Source organism: Physeter macrocephalus, chromosome 5, assembly GCF_002837175.3.
Source record: "Physeter macrocephalus isolate SW-GA chromosome 5, ASM283717v5, whole genome shotgun sequence".
In the NCBI taxonomy this organism is placed as follows: Eukaryota; Metazoa; Chordata; class Mammalia; order Artiodactyla; family Physeteridae; genus Physeter; species Physeter macrocephalus.
Window position 1 is genome coordinate 53,764,536 of NC_041218.1, and position 24,466 is coordinate 53,789,001.

The 24,466-nt window shown below is 38.0% G+C and overlaps 1 long non-coding RNA gene across 1 annotated transcript in view; it reads left to right on the top strand.

Annotated features, from left to right (window-relative positions):
- The window catches only part of LOC129392136 (uncharacterized), a 131,146-nt gene that overhangs the window by 52,343 nt on the left and 54,337 nt on the right, over positions 1-24,466 (top strand). The window contains exons 2-3 of the long non-coding RNA XR_008617401.1: positions 3,173-3,396; positions 13,673-13,720. This is a non-coding gene — a long non-coding RNA (uncharacterized lncRNA). The remainder of the gene's footprint in view (positions 1-3,172; positions 3,397-13,672; positions 13,721-24,466) is intronic.

The window sequence follows — 24,466 nt, forward strand, 5'->3', positions numbered from 1 at the left end:
CCCAGAGAATCAGGAAACAGGGAAATCTGTTCTGCAGGCCTCCCAGAGCCCACATCCCTGGGCAGCGGTGTGTGGCCGCAGGCCAGTCCTGCTCCTGTCCGCACTGCTCTGCTAAAGTGGCCTCTACCCTGCCCTTTCCCTCCTCACCTCCCGAGGTCAGTGGATCTGAAGCAGGGATGTCAGTGGCTCTGTGGACCTGAAGCAGGGGCCCCTCCTTGCAAAGCAGAAGTTCCAATTCTTGCCTAGGCCAATGAGGTCTTCTCAGTGCTCTTTGGAAAGTTACACATAATGGAAACAATCCCTGTGTACTTAGGTTTTACTACATAAAACCTAACTACATAGGCTTCCATAGATTCTGCTCTAACCGTGGTTTAAATTTGTTCTTTCCACTTGCACTTACTTTGTGCCTATTACCTGCCAGGTCCTGTGCTATATGCTGTACAGACACATAATAGAGTAGGATGTGGTCCCTGCTCTCAGGTGTTAATGGGAGAAACAAGCAGGGAAAGACAAAGAAGGTGTTACACTGCCGGCACACCTGGTTTGTGATTAGCCTACTGCTTTTCTGGAGTCATTGTCTTTGGGAACTGGGGTGGTTGGCGATGAATTAATTGTGCAGGTGGGGAGCTGGTGTGAGGGCAGAAAAAGGAAGAGGTCTCGACCTTACACATCATGTCAGGATTATCTCAGCATTACATATCACAGAGCAACCGTTCCATCACAGAATGTGGCGAGTTGGGCCCTGTATATTATAATCTACTTTATTAGGGAATTACTTTCAGAGATGTAGGGGCAATCTGTAGTATTCACGATGACTCAGAATGATGATTTTTTTTCTTTGCCCAACGGTATCTCTCTCTGTTGGAAACACCCATCGCTCTATGCACAGTGAGCTTCCTGAAACCAGAGACAAGGCCGTAAGGAAAGAGATAAAATTATAATATTTTTATTCAACTGAAAGGAGGAAGAGGGGAATTGGTTAGGATTTGGAGATGTTAGGTCTCTTGATTTCTTGTATGCATACCCAGTGTATGAGATTATGGAACAAACTCTGGGATAACTCGAATTGACAGCCTTAGAAATAACAGATATATAAATAGGTTTAATTGTCTTTTATTTTTTTAATTTAATTTTTATTTTATATTATAGTTGATTTACAATGTTGTGTTAGTTTCAGGTGAACAGCAAAGTGATGGTTTAATTGTCTTTTAATGGCACAATCTTAAGATAAAAGCCAATATTGGTACAATGTTTGGAAGTAGGCTTTTGATATAAAGTCATTTTCAAATGTGAGGTGTTTTTTTGCCATTCCTTTTCTCATAGGTAATCATAATTTTACTGTACACATCAATACTACTGCACTGTGTCATTCAGGTTTCTTTGAATGAAATAGTAATACCAACAATATGCAAGCTACCATCTAGAACATAAGCGAGAACTGGAATCTGGAATTAGGAATTACCATAGGCACATGAATAAATGGGGACCATCCGTCTTTCTTACAGAAACCCAGAGGTTGACTCTTTGGATGTTGAGAGCAATTGAATATGATTAATATGTGTGTATGTGTATGTGTGTGTTTGTGTATTCTAAAATTTACAATGTATTTCTGCCATCTTTATTAAAAGTCTTTAAAATGTGAAAATATGAAGAAACACATATTCATCTGAAACATGAAGCAGTCCCCAAGGAAAACTTTTCAAAACTTCATCTTAACACCCAGGAAGTGTCAAGTCATTTGTCATGTATAATTAATACATCCCTTCTTCCCTTTCCTCCCTGAGCACAGACTAGTAAATAACACAGTTTTCAACAATTTGTTTCCACGTGTGGACAGATGTATTGCTTAATTTGTCAATTCTGAAAATTTATTTATTCTGCTCCATTTTTGTTGTAGGATGCAAACATATACATACCTGCTACTGCAAATATGGAATAAAAATCTTGATTTTGTTATGTTAAAAAACAGCATTGTTTGTGTACAGCCTTTGCATTTGATTTATCAAAGCATCACAGTATTTAAGTAAGGTGAGATAGTTTTATGAAATGCAGAAAAGTCTAGTTGCAGAAAGGTCATGGGACTAATATAAGCATAGTTTATTCAACTGTATATATGTGCAGAGGCTACTGGTCAATGATTTCCCTCCTCCAGGATGGTTTTGGAATTAGAAAAAATTTTAGCATTTATTATGTTATATGATCATGCAGAGTATATGCTCAATTAATACATAGTTATTTAAAATTAATTTTGGATTATCTTCCTTTAGGGGAAGTAGATTTTTTTTTTTTAGGGGAAGTAGATTTTGCATAGCTAATCTGCAAATATTTGTTTTACCGTCTTACTGTGTGGTTAGAAGTTTAATTATCAGTGGTTTTATTGAAATGTATGAGAATTCAAAATTTTATATCCAATGATCTAGTCATATAACCTAAAACTAACTCAGCTGGGTTTTCTCAATCCATGTGGAAATTTGATACTGTCATTTCTTAGAGAAATAAAAATCACCAGAGTAAGGAAAACTCTATCTTTTATCCCTTTCACCAGTTAGGATGGTGATAAAATATTTTAGTTTCAAACAATAAGCAAAAGAACACAAATACAAATACAGCAGAAGAGTAATTGGCAAATGATTGTAATAATTTATTTATTTAATCATGGCAATGAAAGTAAAACAGATTCTCACGTTGTTAACCTTTTTTCCATGAATAATTAAAAGGTAGCTATATTATTTTTAAAGTTCTTCTCAGTCTTCAGGGCAAATGAACAATAAAAGATGGTAGGGAACTAAAGCAGTTATTTGAGTTACTCTCTCAAAAATTCTAACTAGTTACATATGTGCTACATAATTGAAGCCAAGACAGATATTTTAACTGAAATAGATAAATAATTCCTTTGGTTTGCTAATATGATTAACATTTATCTGTATCTGAAAAAGCGTACTAATTTTCAATGTTATGTTTTCTATTAACTTCAGAAAAGCTCTCTTCTTTTTAGAGAAAGTTGTAAATTAAATTCAGTGTCTTTTTTATCCTTAAAACACATCTGCAGGCCATCCAGGTGACAAGCATTATCAGCAACACGTTGCTGAGAGGAAATTGGATTTTATAAGCTGCCTTGAAAATTATGACATGTTGAGTTCTTTGCTTTTTTTTTTTTTTTTTTGTAGTACAGGGGCCTCTCACTGTTGTGGCCTCTCCCGTTGCGGAGCACAGGCTCCAGACGCGCAGGCTCTGCGGCATGTGGGATCTTCCCGGACCGGGGCACGAACCCGCGTTCCCTGCATCAGCAGGCGGACTCTCAACCACTGTGCCGCCAGGGAAGCCCGAGTTCCTTGCTTTAGTGGAAGCTCGGCTCACACACTACTGAGTTGAATGGATCTTTATCTTGTCTGTTGGGTGAGTAACTCCTTTTCCTTGAAACTCTCCTTGGTATCCTCAGAATCACAAAATACAAGAGAGTTCTACTTGTGGGAGGTGAGAAGCTCTTTGGTGTTAGGGGCTAAAGGAAGTTCATCCGTACACTTCTCTGTTCTTTAGACCCATGTAGAGGGATTATGCTCACTCCTGGGGTTGTACTCAAACTGACACTTCCAACCAAAAGCTTAGTTAAGGACAAAGATAGAAATGCTGAAGTCTCATAAAATGTAAAGAAATTACATTGGTATTCATTGGTTTTATATCTCCAGGAACTATAGGAACACAGATAATCCATAATTACTCAAAGGATGACATTTTTGGAAAAAAAACTTCATCTCTGACCTGCATACTCCTGTCCAGTTCTATAATCCTTGATTCAGAAGCCCCCCTTGTCTTCCCTTCCAAATGGCCATCTTTGATTTTTCTGCAAGTGGGAAAATCCCAGTTGTGTTCTCATTGGATGTCTCAGTGAATTTATGAGACCCCGATTTTCTGGCAGGGAGTAAAAGAATGCATGCAGTTTGGTTTTTCTCTTTTGAGTCTTTCCCTTTGGAGGTCTTGCTTAGAAGTTGCTCACTATTAATTTCAGCTGTGGCCCCATGTGAGCTTCTGGCCTCCAGTATCCATTAGGATACTTGCCCTTTATTCAAAAAGAACCCTAGTTCTGAAATGATGTGAACTCTTCTTTTTCCCCTTCTTTTGAATATATATACCTTTAAATGTACAAGTGTCAGCTCCTACATTTTCATATCTTCTGAATGGATTTCATAGAGGATACATGCCCAGCATGTCTGTGACCCCGATTTATTCCTCATTCTCTGTTCTGTACTGATACTTTACTGATGAAAAAGAAAATAATGCTATGACTTGGTAGCTCGCTGCATTTAGGAATCTCAGATATATAGATGAGGTAAGGTCTTAAGGAAAAGTTGCATAAACTGGAGTCATAAAAAAAGCACACTGCCGAGACTGTCTTTGAAAATGTGTACCATGGAATAAAGGGGCTGATTTTGCCACAGCAGTAAAATTGCAGTAGGTCAGCTCCTGCAGCTTTGATTGCTGCTTAGAAGTTCAGAATTCAGATGTTATGAAAATGCAGGAGCTATCACGTGTGCATTTAAAAGACATACTTTAAAGGAAGAAAAGAGTTCAGATCACTATTGAATCTCTACTTGCACAAAATGTAACATTCTCTTATTTGTATTTCAAATTGGGCTTTCTGTAACATTGGCACACAAGAAATTGAAAAGCATGGAAATTGCATAATTTAATATTAGGGCTTTTTTACTTGCCAAGAATAGGACCAATTCTTATTAAATAGAACAGCTAAATGTTACATTATATAATGCGATACCTCACACAATAAACCAATTTCAACTTAAGAAATTAGTTTTGCATAAGCCTGGCTATTAGTATCAGCTGCCAGGGGACTGACGTGTTCATTATTTGTATTCTCCCTTGTTGAGGTTTTACTGTAGTGGGATTTCTGTACATGAGTTCTTGAGAGAGTATGTAAAATAGTGAAAGGCTGAACATTTCTCTGAGAGGTTTGAGGACTGCAAAATTCCACCCTGACCTCAATGGAGTGCTCAGAGAGGTTAGCAACGATATTTTGGGGAAGCAGACATGATTGCTTCCTCACCTAGGCTAACTACTGAAAAACCAGGAACTTTCCCCACTAAAGAAATACTTTGAGAGGTAAGTTAAAAACAAACAAGCAGACTATTTATCTTTAATGTTCCCCTGGAGAATGGCTGCTTTTTAAAAAAATATTGTGTGCCCAGGAGAGGAGAATTACTCAGTAGCAATCTGCCTCTTGAGTGAGTTCTACCTATTTTGCTCACTGTTTCATTTAAAACAAGCTTTTAATTTGCTGTTTTCTTTTAAAAATATTGCTATCTGTTGATGTTACCATGGTAGCCATGCTTTGGCAACCAAGCATGAGTGCTGCCCAAAGAATACTCAAAAACCAGAGAGTAAAACAGTAATAACATAGTGAAACTGCCCGCATTCTCACCTGTGGAACCTCCATACAGCTAGCTGGTAATGAAAAGATGGAGAAATGGAGGGTGTAACCTTGAGTGGAGACAAGTGAAAGGAAAAGGGTTTAAAAAAATGGTATCCACTGAAGGCTCAGGTCTTTGAAGTAATCATGGCATTTTTTTAAAGTTTAACTGGAAGTAATCAGAAAATCTATGCTTGGTGTGGTGGGCACAGGCAATTTAGAAAGCAATTCCAGTAGACCAGCTAAAGAACTGGCTAGGTTGGGAATGGGGGAGGCTGAGGAGGAGAGAGAATCGTCCAGACCATGGTGTGGATAAGGTAGTTTGGACAGACGCCTTTCCCAACTCAACTGTAAGGCCATCATCTGATGGTAGAATGCGCGCGCGCACACACACGCGAGTTTGTGTGTGTGTGTGTGTGTGTGTGCGTGTACATGCACATGGGTGCCTGTAGGGAGTGTTTCTCTAGTTGAGTCTAAACTGGGCTTCAAAATCTGGTTGTGTTTGACAGAGAGTTGGTGTCCCCTTTCCTCTCCAGCAAATATTTGTATGTGATTCAGGAGTGATTTAACTAAAATGTTTGTAAGCCATTTTTTTTTTTAGTGCAAGGACTCTTGAGAGAAGGCTAGACGTTCATGGTTGTTATTTCCTAAGTAGAGTTCTCCAGTAGAAGGTCTGTTTACCTCCTGTGTAGCCCTTGAATCCGTTTTCTTCTCTCTGTTCCCACTGATAGTGCTTTTAGTTTTGGTTCTTATCACCTTTGTCCTGATGGCAGTTGCTCTTCAGCATTTTCTCCCTAGAATCCATCCTTCTATTGTTTGTTGGCAAAGTGATTGTACTATAATTCTGGATTGATCACAACACTGTCTTACTTAAAATCTTGTAATGAATTCTGGCCACCTTTAGGAACAAATCCTCACCTTGTCCTTCATGATAAGTACCTGCCTACTTCTGGCCTCGTTTGTCAGTTGATCTCCTCTCCTCATCACTTGCCCTACACCGTTAACAAATCTCCTTCTAGTTCCTGAATCCAGCTGATTTCATGCCTTGCCTTCTCTGTGTGCCTGGAACCCTGCCTTTTCCCCTCCCTCTCCAACCCACCCTTCCCTGCAACTAACGAGAAGGGAGCAGTTAAGAAAGGAAACTGATTAGCTGGTTGGCTTTATAACTCTGTTTTGAAATGGTAACTGGTCAGAAAATATTTTCTGACTCATTTTCCCCATCAGTTTATACAAAGAACTTTATGCTCTCTCTCAATTTTGTTAGGAAATTCAGTTCCATTTATTAAAGTACATTGAGATTTATTGATAAGGCTTTGTTCTTCTAATAATGACTATTATTTGCATGAAGCAGTGTAAAATCCTAATATTTCTGAGAACAATCCACATTTGGTTTCACAATATTTAAAAAATATGGTCAAACTAGAAAACTCTGGTCAAATTTCACTTATCAGCAACAACAGCAGCAACGCTAATCTTCATCTTGTGGTTCTAGCAGAGGCATCCACAGTGAGCTAGTTGGGGGCAATATAGCTGTGAGGAGAATGACCAGATTCTCTCAGTTGTTTGGGGGCTATTCATGTCATAAGAGTGTATACTGGACAGTATCTGGGTATCCCTTCCTTATGAATTTAGAGAAAACTAGATGATTGACCATTCATTGATAACAGGTGCTGATTTTCAAAAAGTCTAAATTAGTGACTTAGTCTGGAGAAATAGGATGTTGAAAATGGGGAGAACCTGTCTTGAAGTAGCTCCTAACCTTGGGTAAGTCCCCTTACCCTTCAGCCCAAAGCATTGCTTCTCAAACTTTCGTGTACATCAGAATCACCTGGAGGGCTTGATCAATCATGCCTGGGTCCCATCCTCAGAGTTTCTGAATTAGTAGGTTTGGGGTGGGGCCTAAGAATGTGCATTTCTAACAAAGTCCCAGGTGGTACTGATGCTGCTGGTATGAGGCTAGACTTTGAGAATCTCTGGGCTATAGAGTATAAAAGTGCCTGCATTCTACTCCATCAATTAAGGGCGTAATTATAAACATGCCACTGCTCTTTGAGTTATGGTCACTTTTGTAAAATGTAGGTAGGAAATGGTTACAACACGCAATTTGAAAAGAGAACTAAGATAGTTTGTTAGTCTCAACAAAATTATTTAATACCTTTTCCCTAGAGAGAAACAAATAGAAGAGTAAAAGCAAGAGAGAGTTGTATCAAAAGTTCCCAGCAAGACTTGAGTTTAGGCAGCACACGGGAGGTAGTTTAAAAACAACATGCACACATACTCGTACCACTTTTTAATCCAGTATATTGCTGCCTCTTAATTGGCTGATAAATAAGCAACAATGGACTTAAGCAGTATCAAATTATAGTAGACACTGCTGTGTGAGTTTCAAAATAGCTGAGAATTACATTTAATTATAGTAATAGAAAAGGAAGATTATTTTTGCTTGTTGGGGGAAATAAAAATATCATGTATACTAAAATGTCCAGCACATTCTTTTTATCCCTCTCAGATATTCCTCGTGCAATAACACTAACAAGAATCAAACCCATTTTCTTTTGCAGTTCACTTTTTCATCATGGGACAAGTGATAACAGAATGAAGCAACATTAGTATTTTTTTTCAAAAGCAATGGTTAGGCTCTGAGATGAGTACATATTCAACACAATCTCGTGCTCATTCTGTCACTTCCATTTGCAATACTGTAAAATTATTTTTAATTTCCATATGATCATCCTTTGTATTATCTGTCCTCACACAGAGATTAAAATATGATTTGCTATGGCAAGAACATCTACCAGTATATTTTCAACTCTAGGGATGGGATACTAAATCTTTTCTAGATAAGTTTCAGTTATCCAGAAAATGCAATTAATCAGAGCAACTCATTCCTTGAGATTTTGGTATCTATAAGATGCTTCATAGATGAAAATGAAATTAGTGGTCCCCAATGCTTTTGAGTTATTTTCTAAATCTGAGAGTAGATTATGCTGAGATGCCCAAAGCAGCTATGTCCACAGAGCAATTTGACATATAGATCAAATACATAAATATATAGGTTTTTTTTTTTTTTTTTTTTCGGTACGCGGGCCTCTCACTGTTGTGGCCTCTCCCGTTGCGGAGCACAGGCTCCGGATGCGCAGGCTCAGCTGCCATGGCTCACGGGCCCAGCCGCTCCGCGGCATGTGGGCTCTTCCCGGACCAGGGCACGAACCCATGTCCCCTGCATCGGCAGGCGGACTCTCAACCACTGCGCCACCAGGGAAGCCCATAAATATAGTTTTATTAGCCTAGTATTCTAACCAACAGATAATTATATATATTCTAAATTCTGAAAAGAAGTATCATTCATATAGGAAGTGAATTAAAAAACAAAATAGTTACTTTTATTATTCCCTTTTGTAATATTTAGAATTTATATATAATGCGGTCATATAGAAATTAAACCAACAGTATCTCAAATAATAAAAGCAATAAAAGGAGCATATTCAGTAGTATTGAAATCCGTATTGTCATAGTGAATGTTCTTAGATTTATAAGATTAACTGTGTCATCACCAGATTTAGGGAGTGATTTAGATCATTGAAGTTTTTGGAAATCATTTTAGTGAGGAGAGTTCCCTTTATCTTATTGCAACCACACAACTTGCAGGAGCATCATGAGAGCATTCACTTCAGCTCAAAACATTTGAGTTTATTAGCCTAGAAATTCAGACCTCCTGACTCATCTACAATATGTATTTGAGTGAGTTGCTGTTATGAATTCAACCTTTTGGAACTTGCCACCTCTCTTTTCAATTTCAGTGTTAGACTATTCTGTTGCTTACTTCTCATCATAATTAATTCATTTATAAATAATTTATACCTCATCTTCTCCCAAGAAAGGATTTAAGGAGGCTGCATTTCACTAGGAAACTACCATAAGTATATAATGAGGTGGAGTTCAGTATACTCTGTGTTCTCTCTTGGTGGCTGGAAGGTCACGCCTCCTTGTCTGGGAAAATAGTGCACCACAGCCTCCTTTGCCAGAACCCCTCTTCCTCCCACTCTGCCTGGCTCAATTTGGGGGGGGTGGTGGGCTGATTGTCCTTGTCCTAGTCATTAGGGACACAGACCAGGTTCAGATTCTGTTTCTTCCACATACTAGCTTTGTGGTCTGGGGCAAGGTACTTCATCTCTGAACCCATATTCTATCTTTACAAAAGGGATAATAATTGCAGTTATCTTACAGGGTTGTTCAGAGTATTAATGAGTTATTATGCATAGAATCTTAGAAAAATGCCTGGCAGGTAGCAAGCACCACTGGAGTGCTAGCCATTGTTATTCCACACCCTTCTGTTCTCAGCTAAGATGCTGTTTCTTCAAAGAGGCTTCCCTGAGACAACACCTCAAGCCAATGCTGTATGACCATAAGAGCCTGCACTTTTCCTTATGATTCTTATCATCATTTGCTGTTGGTATTGAAGGCACCATGAAGCTGTAAGCTCCAGAAAGGCTAGAATCTGTCTGCCTCAACACTCTATCTCTGACGTTTGGGACAGTGCCCAGCACAAAGCAGTCACTCGGTTACTGTTGAATGAGTGAATCCAGGGAGTATCTGTCTGTAAACATGCTAACTGAGATGAGATTACAAGTAATTATCTTGTTAGTTTTGCAAATTTTTATTTTCTAATTTTTAACAATTAATATTTGTTTTCTTTATGTATTAGTAAAAGAAAGTAAAATACTGTTATACCACCTTTATTGTGCTATTGTAAGTCACTTCAGTAAGGCAGCAAAGGGGCTGTAGGACGGAATTCCTGTTACTGACCTCAGGTTCAGTTGCTTGCCACTCAAAAGCCAATACTCAAGAGACAGGTGTTGATTGGAAAAGGGAAGCTTGCTTTATTCAGGAGGCCAGCAGCCTGGGGAGAAGGCAAACTCATGTCCCAGAATCAACTTTGAAGATTCTGCTTGGTCATGAAAGTTCTTAAAGGGAAAAAGGTGAAGTATTTCATTAATCATTGAGGAAGGGGGTCAGACTTGTGTCATCTCCCACAGTGTGCAGGCTTGTTTACTCCTTGTGATCTTTCTTTAGGTGGTATCTTGTTGACACCATCTGCTCATGAGATTACTAAAGGGGAAGCTAGCCAAAAGATCTAGTCATCTGTTAATTATGTATTCTTCATTTCTACTTCTTTAATCTAAGGAAAGAATCAATAGGTTAGGCAAGGCATTGTGTGATCAAAAGATTTGAAAGGTGTGCTTGGGATGGAGGTTAGTTAAGCATGGGGGCATCTGGTGTAAAGATTAGTTAAAATATAGCTTTATTGAAGTGACAAGACAAAAGGCCTCCTGCAGAGAGCTGCTTCCTGCAAAGAGCTGCTTATATTCACATTTTTTTGTGTGTGGAACTTTGAAGTTGATTAGTGGTTCTCAACTGGGGGTGATTTTGTCTGCTAGGAGACATTTGGAAATGTTTGGAGACATTTTTTGTTGTCTCAACTGACAAGGTGCTATTGGTATCTAGTGTGTAGAGGCCGAGAATGCTTCTAAACATCCTGCGATGCACAGGACAGCTTCTTCCCTTAATGAAAACCATACACTCTGAAATGTTAATAGTGCCAAGTTTAAGAAACCTTCACATAGATGGATGGAGACGTCTACAAAAATTGAGTTTGTGTAACTTTCAGAATTGGCTGAGCTGCTAAGTAATAGAACATCGGAATTTTGAAAATTAATAAAATGGATTGTAATTTTTTTTTTTTTCGCGGTACGCGGGCCTCTCACTGTTGTGGCCTCTCCCGTTGCGGAGCACAGGCTCCGGACGCGCAGGCTCAGCGGCCATGGCTCACGGGCCCAGCCGCTCCGCGGCATGTGGGATCCTCCCGGACTGGGGCACAAACCCGAGTCCCCTGCATCGGCAGGCGGACTCCCAACCACTGCGCCACCAGGGAAGCCCTGTAATTTTTTTTTTAATTGGCAGTTTGTATTTGCTTTGTGGTATGATTTGCTGGTAATTAAGTAGAAATGAGTATTTAATGTAGTATATTCACCAATATTGTCTGTGTCAGTAGAGAGCTTTATAGTGTGCTATATGGGTTTTTCCCTTTACATCCAATTGAAGTGGTTTGAAAAGAAAAGTGTCAACTGACTGCTTGTTTACACACTTCTAAATGCCCAATTTGACAGAATTTTTTTTAAGAGAGCAGTTTATGAGTCACTTTAGCTAAAACTGTTGGGCATTGCATACAAATAACCATATTGCTTACAGATTGTTGTTTTACAGCTCTGGACTAATAAAACAGAAATAAGGTAGGGCTCTTTAATGTTTATGGAGCTTGGTCTATTTGAATTTGAGTTTAACATCTGGGAGCATATCAGCCAGGACAGGCTAGGTTATGCTGCAGTAACAACATCTCAGTGGCTTAACCCAACAAAGGTTTATTTCTTCTTTGGAGTCCACTGTGCATCTGCATGAATCTCCCAGACAGTTGTCCCTATTTGACAACTCATGCTTCCAGGCTGAGGAAGGTGCCATCATCTTGGAACATACGGCCTTATTAGTCATGTGGCAGGGAAGATAGAACATAGGAAATTGCAGGTTAAATCTTTAGTGTTTTCACCTGGAATGGACATAGGTGACTTCCAGTCACATTTTCTTGACCCAGCAAATGACATGGGCAGATTTAGGCAGTTGGGGAAGTTTAATCCTCCCATGTGGCACCGGAGAAGGAGAAATTCCTGAGTGTGCGCTGTCCTAACTAGCTTTCGTATTTGTTTACCTTTATATGTAGTTATTCAGGATGGTTATTAAGAAGGTATTTGCTAAGTGCACAGATGCCATATCTCACACCAAATTATTCTAATTTCATTACACTCATTTGGGATCTGTATTTATATTTCACTTAATGTATTTGTAATTTGCTTCTAAATGTTTGGGCTTCTAAATGAGAGCCTGTACCAGATGGTTCAGTCTCTGGTTTCTCAAATGGGCTAACACATTCCATAAGGTATTGAATGCTAAAGGATAAAGATGGTGGCCTTTGCATTTTACATAATGGTGAGTAATCACAGCATAATTTTTGTGGTAAAACAAAAACAAACACCTCAGAATACCCCCAAAATGATGGATTTTTAAGAGAAAATATAAGACCTCAGTGAAATTTTATACTGAAGCAGGTTGCTTATAGCTATGTCTCAGAGGAATATATGTCCTTTCCTCTGCAACAAGGATTACTTCACTGGGCAGGGTTAAGAAACACTGCTTATGCACCTACTTTGTTATTCAACTCTGATTTGGATATTTCCCTTAGTTGTCTTCATTTTGCTAGAAATGATCATATCATGTTTTTGAAAATGGAGCTCCTTCAGGAGCCCATTGTTTTATTCATCATGAAAACGAGGTTTTCTTTTGCAAAGAGGAATTCACAATTTCTATTCTGTGTCCTACTAGCAGTTAGGTAGGAGAAACTGGATAATAAAATCGACCATTGTGTTTGTTATTCTAGACCACCTCATGGAACTGTGGGAAGATGCTGAACTATACCCACTCTTCCTCATTTTACCATGTGATTCTGTCTATTTATGGTTCATGCTACCTATAGCTCTTTGAGTCTGTATTCATTCATTCATCAGACAACTTGGGAGCATCTGCTGTGTGTGACTGGCATTGTGCTAGGTACTGAGGATTAGGACAAGATGAGTAAGACAGTTCTTACCCTCAGAGGCATTGTGTCTAGGACATAATGGCTGCAGGGATTGTGAAAATCTCTCATTCATTTCACATATATTTATTGAGCACTGGTATGTGACAGGCACCCAATACTACAGCAAATAAGAAGCAGTAAAGTGTAGTGTATAAGAGCCAGACAGCCTGGAATCAGATTACATTGTGGGGCTTCATGGAAGCTCTTTAACCACCTTATGCCCCAGTTTCCTCATATGTAAAATGGGGGTGATGCAAAATTTACTGATGTTACAGAATTCTTAGGAAGATCCTATGAGTTGGTATATATAAATCACTATGTAACTTTTAGCTCCTACTATTATTTGTCACATATTTTCCCTCATGTTTTACTTCCTCCTCAAATCTATATTCTTTCCCATCTCTCCTTTTCATTCCCTTAGACCAAGCAGTCCCAGTAAGGAACCATTAATTTGAATATTGTAGTTTATCAGTAACCTGTTAAAAATACTGCCTGTTAAAAAACAGTGAAAAAAAATATAGCTCTAGCATTTTCTATAACCCTTTCTTTTGTTTGTTTCTTTGTAGTCATGAAAAAAGCCATTGCAGATCACATTCTTCAACGGACTTAACCAGGTAAGATGTTTGATCCGAGGGCAAGACAACCCCAATCAGAAGTTGTGTTTTGCAGGAGCCTCTTCCACTTTGCCAGATGCTGAAAGTCTGGAATGTCTCCTGTCTGCCCCCATTACCAGGGCCGTGTGCTTGTTCCATGAGCATAGGTGGGCATTCATCAGGGGGGCACACAGTTGTCAACAACCTGCGGGGCTACCTTGGCAGCAGAGCAGCCAGTACCGGCAACTTAAGAATTTTATACTGCCTTTATGAAGTGCTTTGCCAGTGTGGTTTAACTTTGCAAAGAAGTAGGTGTGGAGAGAACTCAGTGGAGACCCATTCTTTGTCAGCATTTGCATTTTATAAGAAGCATACATATACATTTCCCATTTCTATAGTAATATGGCTTTAATCTTAACGAATGCCATTTTGGTGGTCCTCTTCAGAGAGTGGAATTAACATTCACATGTGAACAGAAAACGTTAAAGTATTATTAGTCTTCTGAGGGTTTTGCTTCTGGCTATGCAGTTTTAGAGATTTCATCTTGGTTAAGGGGAAGCAAAATACCACCATTTCTGCTTGTTAGAAGGAAACTCTCCAAGGTTTCTGTCTAGTTCAGGCCAGGGTTTTGATTTTTCAAAGCAGAAAAAATGTTTTTTCCTGGACCCTGAATATAACCTGAAGTCAAAAATCAATTGAAAAGCCAGCAAAAAATTGGCCATGAGTGCTGTTAGAATCCTTTATTGGTAACAGTTTTCTGGTTATTGCTAACACATTTCTTAATTAACTGCCTGGGTCGTTAATATAGTTCTGTGTAATTTTAGAAACTATTTTTTTGGTGCTTATAACTTGCTTCGCTCCACAAAGAGTGTAAGTTGACAAACCCCATTTTGTGCTGACGAGAACTTGGCTTTAAGAGTCATATAAAAGAATGGGTTTAGAATACTGTTTAATTTCATGCCTTTGCTGCCCGTCTTTTCTCTAAAATACAGAGCCCTTCTTGCTCAGCTACTCTCCAAGCCGTGATCGTTTTACCTTATATAGAGATTCTTGCTTATCAGATAAACATGTGCATACTATCCCAGATTTTGGTTGTATAGTAGTCAGGATGGGGGTGTGAAACTTAACTTTTGTTAGTGTAACTTCACTTACACACACATAGACACACATCTGTCTTTCAAGTGTAAAATTTATCTTATAGAATCTAGGTTTTCATCTTGCATACTTTTGTACTTAAAAACAAAGTATAACGTTCCAAATCCTAAGGTGGTGTTCTGTCATAATAAAGACAGCCTTCTCACTAAAAGAATATTTATCAAGGGCCTTATTGAACCATGTGGTTATCTCTTTAAATCCTCCCAAGGGCTCTACAAGGTAGATATTGTTATCCCCACGCAACTGATAAGCTAACTGAAGGTCTGAGATGTTAAAGGACTTGGCTAATGTCACAGCTTTAAAGTGGTAAAGCTGGGATGGATTCAGTCACGGCAGGCTCTAAAGGCAGCATTGAATTTCAGAAGGCAATATTTCAGTGTGATCCTTGGACCAGCTGCCTCAGTGTCTCCTGGGAGTGTGTTAAAATGTAGAATCCTGGGCCCCAATATCATGGGATCTGAATCTGTATTTTAAGATAATCAGGTGACTTCTATTCACATGAAAATTTGAGAAGGGGTGTATGTTTCTTAAAAAATAACTTCCGGGCAGTTAACTATCAGACATTGAAAGCATTCTATTTAAGACCCTTTTCATCTTTGGGCCTTTGTGATTTTTACCTAATTACAGATTAGATTATACTTCATTATCCTTCAGCTGTTTTGCTTCTGTATCTGGCTTTGAGCTAGTCTGACAAGGGTCATGTGTCCTGCTGGCTTCTGTGATGTTTCTTAATGATCTGTTTTGGTGGTATTATTGTTAGTTTATTATTGTTAGTTAAAATGACCTTGTGACTATAAAACAAGAAAAATTGATTCTGTCCTAACTGCTTGATCTTTCCATGTATTCAGGTAATCTTCTTGTCACATTCCTCGCCAGACTTACCTTCGCTTGTTTAATTCTTGAAAAAGGTTGACTTTTCCCTTGTCTACTAGTTCAAATCATTAGAAGTGACTTGCAATGATAAAACCTACTTAAAACAGGCAAGATAAAAGGAAAAATTATAGAAACAAGTTTAAGAAGCTAAAACATATTTATATTAAATGAATATGAAATGAATTAGTTGCTGCCATTGAAAACTGAATTTAATTCTCCTCTTTCGGGCAGTGCAGTCAAACAGGGGAGTGTAAGAGGCTGCCGAGCTCTCAAAGTAGGATGAATAGAATCATTCATGTTCATCTGGAGAGTAACACATTTTCCTGCAAGTGAATACTAAAAGGAATATATTAGGTATCTCTTTGTATAAAAGGTCATAATGTAACATGACGTATAATGTCATAGTTTTTGAAAAAATGAAAAGAATTTTTAAAATATACCTTTCTTATGTTAGTCTTCAATAAATGCTAAGGTCGTGAAATTTAGATCTTGTGAAGTGATTTTGGGTTGGGAATGAAAACAGCATGATGATAGTATATTGTTTCTTGATGATTAAACAGTTGAATACAGTGACAAGAGCTTGAGAACTTTATCTAAATGTGTAATTTAACATGACCTTTGGACTGAGCCTCCCTCTTGCATTAGGTATATCTGAAGTGGGCTTTCTTGGCAATCAATTCTGGATTTTCAGATGAGTGTGTAAAGTAATAAAATGTTCTGCTGTTGGCTCAAGGAGGCTTAGAATACCAGGCATGTCGGCGGGAATGTTGACATCTTGTTGTGAAAAGCATTTTTCTTTTCTTTGTGGGACTTTCACTGTTGCAAACCTCTTCTGATTAGATAATGGAGGAGACCAGTTTTTTTTAATTTTTTTATTTTTTGCGGTACGCGGGCCTCTCACTGTTGTGGCCTCTCCCGCTGCGGAGCACAGGCTCCGGACGCGCAGGCCCAGCGACCATGGCCCACGGGCCCAGCCGCTCCGCGGCATGTGGGATCTTCCCGGACCGGGGCACGAACCCGTGTTCCCTGCATCGGCAGGCGGACTCTCAACCACTGCGCCACCAGGGAAGCCCAAGGAGACCAGTTTTTTGAGAGCATGTAGGTTAGTCGGCAACCCTGTAACAAAAGAAGCAAATCTCAAGTATCTTTCCCAGAATTGTTATGGATGATTATTAAAGACTATGGCTACATCAATATATATATTGGGTTGACCAAAAAGTTTGTTCGGGTTTGTCCATAAGATATGTAAGATGTTATATATTTTGCTGAAAGCAGATTTTTTTTAAATGAAAAATCCAGTCAACCATGTTTGGGTCATTCAACATTAAACCATTTTGAGGCTCAGTTTTGTTCCAGTTTCTTTCTAAACAGTGGAATAATTATTGAACAAAGCATGACTCAAATCTCAAGGTGTTCTCAAACTGGTAAGGGAATAAAACTCTCTTAACCTTTATATAAGTAGAAATAATGTTTTATACGTTTATATTACAAATAAGGATACAGCCCTAAAAAAACTGGTTGATATTTTACCCCAGAATCATTGGAAATACTTGCTAAAAGTGCAGAAAGATAGTTCATGTGAGTACTAAAATCTCCATTTTAAACAAAACCCCGAGGTGATTCAGATGCAGGAGTCTTTGGTGGACACTTTGAGAAATAATGGATGAGAATGGTAGCCTTATATTTAATGGAATGACTGGTCATTTTGGGTACATGGAGACCCAGTTAAAGTGTAATGACTAAGGTCATCTGTAAAGACTGATCTTAATAATCACCTTACAATTTTATTTGAAGCAAGTTATCCATGTTAATCTCCAGGCATGAAATGTAATGATCTGTTTTATTATTGTTAATTTATGCTCAAGCTTCCTTTTGCTCTTCTTTTTAACCAACATAACAATTATACAGGCTAACTATTAGCCTCAGGGAGATGCTGTAATAGGACTAATTAAATATTTAATATTTTAAAGGACTTAAACAACCTTGTAAGTAATACGTTAAGAGGAGTTAAAATCATGATGTTCCCTTTAGCTGAAGGAATGTTAATGAAGCCCTGGGATCAGGCATCCCTTAAATGCCCATGTCTTGTATCTGTCTGGAGGCAGGAGAGCATAATGGTTAAATTAATGGCTTTGTAACTCATGGCAGATTTTCTACTTCTTATCTGTGAGGCCTAAAGCAAATTTCTTAGCCTTTGTAAGCCAATTTCTTTTTTGTCACCTATAGAGTGGTAATATGAATACCGTCTACCTTTCTGGATTGTTGTGATGGCATATAATGTGTCCAATAAAAGAAAGTGGTTTTTATTAATATGAATTAATCTCATAGACCACAGATTTACCAAATTTGAGACTTACAGATTTCTCTTTTTAAACTAGAATTGTGGCTAGGATTTTGGAAATGGATATGCATTTTTAGAGCTGATCTCAAATCTGGAATGGAGAAAGAGTAACAGGAGAGAGAAGAGTAGGAGGAGGAGGAGGAGGAGGAGAAAATACCTCTAAATGCAACCTCAAACATGGGCTAAAAACAAAGAGAAAGCGATCTCTGTGCAGAGGATGGAGACTTATTGTAGATATGTATAGTCGGTACAAAAATGCCCTCACTGGGGCTTCCCTGGTGGCATAGTGATTGAGAATCCGCCTGCCAACGCGAGGGACACGGGTTCGATCCCTGGTCCAGGAAGATCCCACATGCTGCGGAGCAACTAAACCAGTATGCCACAACTGCTGAGCCTGTCCTCTAGAGCCCACGAGCCACAACTACTGAGCCCACATGCTGCAACTACTGAAGCCCATGAGCCCATGCTCCACAACAGGAGAGGCCACCACAATGAGAAGCCTGCGCACCACAACGAAGAGTAGCCCCGCTTGCCGCAACTAGAGAGAGCCCATGTGCAGCAACAAAGATGCAATGCGGCCAAAAATAAATAAATACAATAAATAAATTTTTAAAAATGCCCTCACTGACGTGGACAAATCACAGAATCATCAAATGTTAGCGTATAGAGATCATATAGGATATGATTCATTTTCTAGGTCACAGGTTAGTAAATGAATCTAAATTCATAGAATGTTTTCATCATGATTTTTTTTTAATGGCATCTTATTTTTTCAAAGTTCACACAGAAAAAGGAACTAGACAAACCAATATCTAGAAAAGTTATCCTTTTGACAACTAAATCAGAATTCATTGAATAAGCGTTTAAAATACATTCACAGGTACATACAACATTTTCTGAAAGCTTGTTCTCTGATTTATTAGATCTTTTTTTGAAGGTTTTTCCTTTACAAGTAAAGATGTTTTGTGAACTCCTTTCTAAAGGAAAGTCTGAATGTAAAATTTGCCCATGTGGTTTTTCCTGATGATATGAATTGCAAAATTTGGGGAGGCCCAAATCATGAGATTTCATTGTACATTCCAGGTCCCCCAGCCTTGTAATTAGCTTCATATTCTATAGGCAAAGGAAGCCATGTTCCCAACTGTGTTCATTCATTCAACAAATATGATTGCTGCTGTGTGCTAGGTCATTAGAAAAGAGAGTGGAGCTTAAATTGTCTCAACAATTATGTATTTTTTCTGGTCTTCTTAATGTACCATCACTAAGTATTCTTTTTTTTTTTTTTTTTTTTGCGGTACACGGGCCTCTCACTGTTGTGGCCTCTCCCGTTGCGGAGCGCAGGCCCAGCAGCCATGGCTCACGGGCCCAGCCGCTCCGCGGCATGTGGGATCCTCCTGGACCGGGGCGTGAACCTGTGTCCCCTGCATCGGCAGGCAGATTCTCAACCACTGTGCCACCACGGAAGCCCCACTAAGTATTCTTCATTAATTCTTAAAAATTTATTAGCTACATATAGGTTTCATGAGAACTTACTGCAAAATCAGGGTGAGGTTCCATTTACCTTTCATGCAGGACAGGTACAGTTGATCCATATTGTTCATGGGTTCCATTTTTGTGACTTCTCCTATTCGCTAGAATTTCTCTGTAACCCTAAAATCAGCTCATGGCAGTTTTTTTCTTTTTTTCTGATGGAACTGTCCTGTATCTTTTTTTTAATACTTTTATTTTATATTTTTATTTTTTTATTAAATTTTATTGAAGTATAGTTGATTAACAATGTTGTGTTAGTTTCAGGTGTACAGCAAAGTGATTCAATCATTGAGTAGAGTTCCCCATGCTATACAGTAGGTCCTTGTTGGTTATCTTTTAATATATAGTAGTGTGTGTATTTTAATCACAAGCTCCTAATTTAACTCTCCCCCATGTTTCCACTCTGGTAACCATAAGTTTGTTTTCAAAATCTGTGAGTTTGTTTTCAAAATCTGTGAGTCTGTTTCTGTTTTGTAAATAAGTTCATTTATGTCTTTTTAAAAAATTAGATTCCACATATGAGTGATATCATATGCTATTTGTCTTTCTCTGTCTGACTTACTTCACTTAATATGATAATCTCTAGGTCCATTCATGCTGCTGCAAATGGCATTATTTCATTCTTTTTTTAATGGCTGAGTAATATTCCATTGTATATATGTACCACATCTTTATCCATTCCTCTGTCATGGCAGTTTTGAGGTCATTCATGGATATGTGGGTGAAAAATTTGAGTTGACCCATGTACACGGTCCCAGCTGGGGTTAAACAAGGCTGACGCTCTGCTCTCTTGATTCACCTCTCCTAAGGTAAACACACGACCTTGACTTGGTCTGTTTAGTGCCATGGTTATTGCATTCCCCAACTTTTTGTTGGTGATTTAAAATGGACTCTAAGCTTAGTGCTGAATGGCTGTCAGGTGTTTCTGTGCAGAAGAAGCCTTTAATATGCCTTATGGAGAGAATATGTGGGGTAAAATTCACGCAGGTATGTTGGCCGTGATTTCTACATTAATGAGTCAACAGTATACATTTAAAAAGGCATCTTTAAAACTGAAACATACATAAAACAGACTTTTGTATTGGTTGGTTGATGAAAATACTGTGATCAGAGGCTTGCAGGAATCTAACCCTCTCTTTCTCCTGGGACCATCCAGTGTTTCAGGGTTTTCAGTGACTTGATAGAATATAGCTACCATGAAAAAAGAGAACCAATTGTATTTGCCTTTTTTGAGGAGTTTGAGACATGCTTGTTCACCAATTATCCCTTTTAATGGAAGCTGAGACTGTGATTCTTTCTGACCCATAAGCAACTAGTAAGTAAATACAGAGGGATGGAAAAATGAAAATTATACATAAGGCTCAACCATAATTTTTGTTTCTTCCCTTATAAACTGAAAAAATAGATAAGCCTGCTGCTCATGAACAACAAAATGAACCTAGAGGTTCATTTTGAACCTCTAGTTTTGAAGCCTAGAAAAAAGTTTGTAACATAATGGAAATCTCTTAGTGAGTAGAGATTTATCTGTCCTGTTGGTTACTTTATCACCTGTGCCCAGCACAGTTGCTAACACACAAGGAGTGCTCAAGGTGTTTTTTAGAAAATAAGTTAGACATAAATTGACACTACAAGTAGTTTTGACAGTGATTTGGTAGGGCAAAAATTTAGTGATAAAAATAAAAGTTGGAGAAATACAAGAAGCATTTATCTGATGGAGACTAGAAGTCAGGAAACAAAGCCTTTTAGGATTGGCTGGGAGAACCATCTCTGTCACTGGGCCGGGGCAATGACAGCATGTGTGTCCCCAGATCTACCTTACTGGGCTCTGTCATTAATTTTCTGTGTGATCTGGGTTAAGTGGTTCTGCTTCTTTGGGTCTTGGTTTCTAATTATTACCTCGATAATCAACTTGATTGTAAGACCACAGAAAAAGTCACTTACAAACTTCTGCGAATATATGTGAGAGCTGAGAATATAGTTAGATGTGAATTCTGAGGGTCTGTACTGGAGAGAAAAAGTAGAAACACAATTTAAATTGAACTGAATTTGTTTCTATGGATTAAGTGTATTATCTTGAGCAGCTTGGGGTGATCTAACCTGTTTGCTTGTTCGCTGATGGAAACCTGTGTGGCCTACACTGAATGTAGCTGATGGACAAAATTCCTTGGCAAAATATAAAGAAAATAATCCAAAGTCTTAGAAATATAGGAACACTGAAGTGGATTTATCACTAGCAACTGCTCACCTTCCATACTATGCCCTTCAAGTAGCCTCAATTTGACATTGATTTAATAACAACTTTTGGAATAAGAAAAAAAAAAGGAAGAAAAAAGGAGGAAATGAACTCTAGAATGATAGACCTAATATTTCTTCTTGTATTGTATTACAACCAGAATTTGAATCTAGACCAGGTAAACAACCATCAATCTAAATACAAAATTTTTAAAAATCATTTTGGCCAGCCGCAGTCATACCCAGCACTCAAATAAGCTACTATTCTCTGATGTCAGTATTTGGGATTATGATCTTTTTAAAGCACTTCTAGGATTACAATAAAGCATATCAAAAAGTACCTGGTATTTCTTGGTGTTCGTATTTAGTTAACTTATGGTTTCACTTTTTTAATGGAACTATGTCTTCTTGGACATCAAATATCACTTGAAAGTCAACTGGAAGCTTTTGCTAAATACATGGTCAATGCTTTGTGACAGGCTTTCACCACACATAAACGAGACAGACATTCCAACAACTCCTAGCTTAGAATAACTTTTCTACAATTACCTTTTTTCCTCAAAGCTTTATACTAGAGTAATTTTTAGAAAGCATTTTAAGGAACAACAAAAGATGCAATGCCATAAAAATATCAATCATATGCTACCCCCCTCCCAAATAAAACCAACAACAACCTCAATTGAAGTGACAGTTGGATAAACAGATACTGTAGGTGCCTGGCGGTGACAATTATTCTTCTGCATGGATACAATCAAGTTTTTTTAAATAATAAAAATGTAAAAATTCCAGATTTCAGAAATCATAAAATGTGCATCCTATTATTAAATAAATGGCAAGCATAAAATATATCATTGTCTTACTTAACCATCATAACAAACCTATAATATGGTATTACCATATTCTCTCCTTTTAAAATTAGATTAGGAAGTGAGTCTAAGGCTAAAAGATGTGAAATAACTTTACCAAGGTCACAAAGCTAATACGTTATGGGGCTGAGTTTCCAATGACCTAATGCCCAAGCTTGCAACCACTTTTGTATACTTTCTCTCAACTACAAGCTAAGGAAGTGGACTTGGTGATCTTTTCCTGCTCAGAAATACTATGCTTTTCATTTATATTCACTTTTGTTATTTATCAATATATGTACAAACATTATAACATTTCTATAACCACTCTGCAATTCTCTTTTGTATTCTGCTCTTTTTTTTACTTAACCTTATTAAGAAACAAAACTCCCAAATAAGTTGTCTTATTTTTCCTAATTTATTTGAAAAAATACATATCTAGAAATAAGTCCAACTGAATTTGAAAATAATGTTCTTTCAATATGTCCTGGTATGATCTTTATTTTCCTGTAAATGGTTAAACATGGAAGAAAGAATCATCAAATGTTAAAGGGCTTCAGCGTGGTAGTGGAACTGCCCACCTGTGGCAGATATGGTGCTTGAGTCTCTCAATGTCTGTTTCGGTTTATCTGCAGTGTACTTTCCTGTCCTGCAGAGGCTGGTAGGCTAAATACTTCATTTCCCAGATACCCTTGCATCTGGAAGTCCCCATGTAGTTTAGGTTCTGCCAATCAGGAGCACCTGCAGGAGACTGGAATTTGGAAATGCAACACCACAATCTTGGTGACAGCTTATTATTTCTCAGATTATGGCTAATTATGGTGTGATCCTGGACACAGCTTCCTGGTTACATCAGTGGTAATAGACTCTTTGGCAGGGCAATTCTTTGGCAGTGTTTTGGGCGTCACTCCTCCTCCTTAAACCCTTCTAAAAATGTTGTAAGGCCCTAATATGCAGCATTAAATCCATTCTTAGATGTAAAGGTGCTAGAATGGCTTCTGTTCTATGCAATTGAATCCTGATTAAGATGACTTCTCTCACTTCTGACTTTTAGATTTTTTTCTCCATCCTTATAAACTGTAAGATTTGGGATAATTTTGGAGTAATAGTTTTTTGGTTTTTTAAAAAAAATCAAATAGAAGTCATATACTAAAATAATGGAAATTTCCCTTTCTTTCTGGATCTACTCAAGATAGGAATAAACTGCTCTCCTTAGGAAACAAACTTAAGCTGAATAAAAATCCAGGATATTTAAGGCCCTGAAGTTTAATTTCATAAATGTTTTTACTTTTCCTAATTTTTTTACCTTAAACTTCTGATTTATGTACTTATAGCTGGGCTCAACTAATTTCATAAGACTTGCTGTAGGTTAGTAAAGCTAAACAGAAGACTTCCATTCATTATTAAGTTATCTACATGAACTTACTGAAGAAATAGAGTAAATTTTTCTAAGTTCTTTGGTAGACTCAGGAATTGTTGTCTGGACACTAGAAGTGATTTAAAAAATTATTATTTAGCATACTATTGTGGAATATTGACAGGTTAGTACCTGTCAAACATTGTAAAGAAATGGTTATGTTGTTAATCCCAGCATGTCATATACAAAATGATTTTAATCTATTTATTTTTTTACTGTTTGAATGACAGAACTAAAATATACAGGGTAACCACGAGAGACCTAATTGTTGGTTTTTTTTTGTTTGTTTTTTTTTTGTTTGTTTTTTTTTTTTTTTTTGTGGTATGCGGGCCTCTTACTGTTGTGGCCTCTCCCGTTGCAGAGCACAGGCTCCG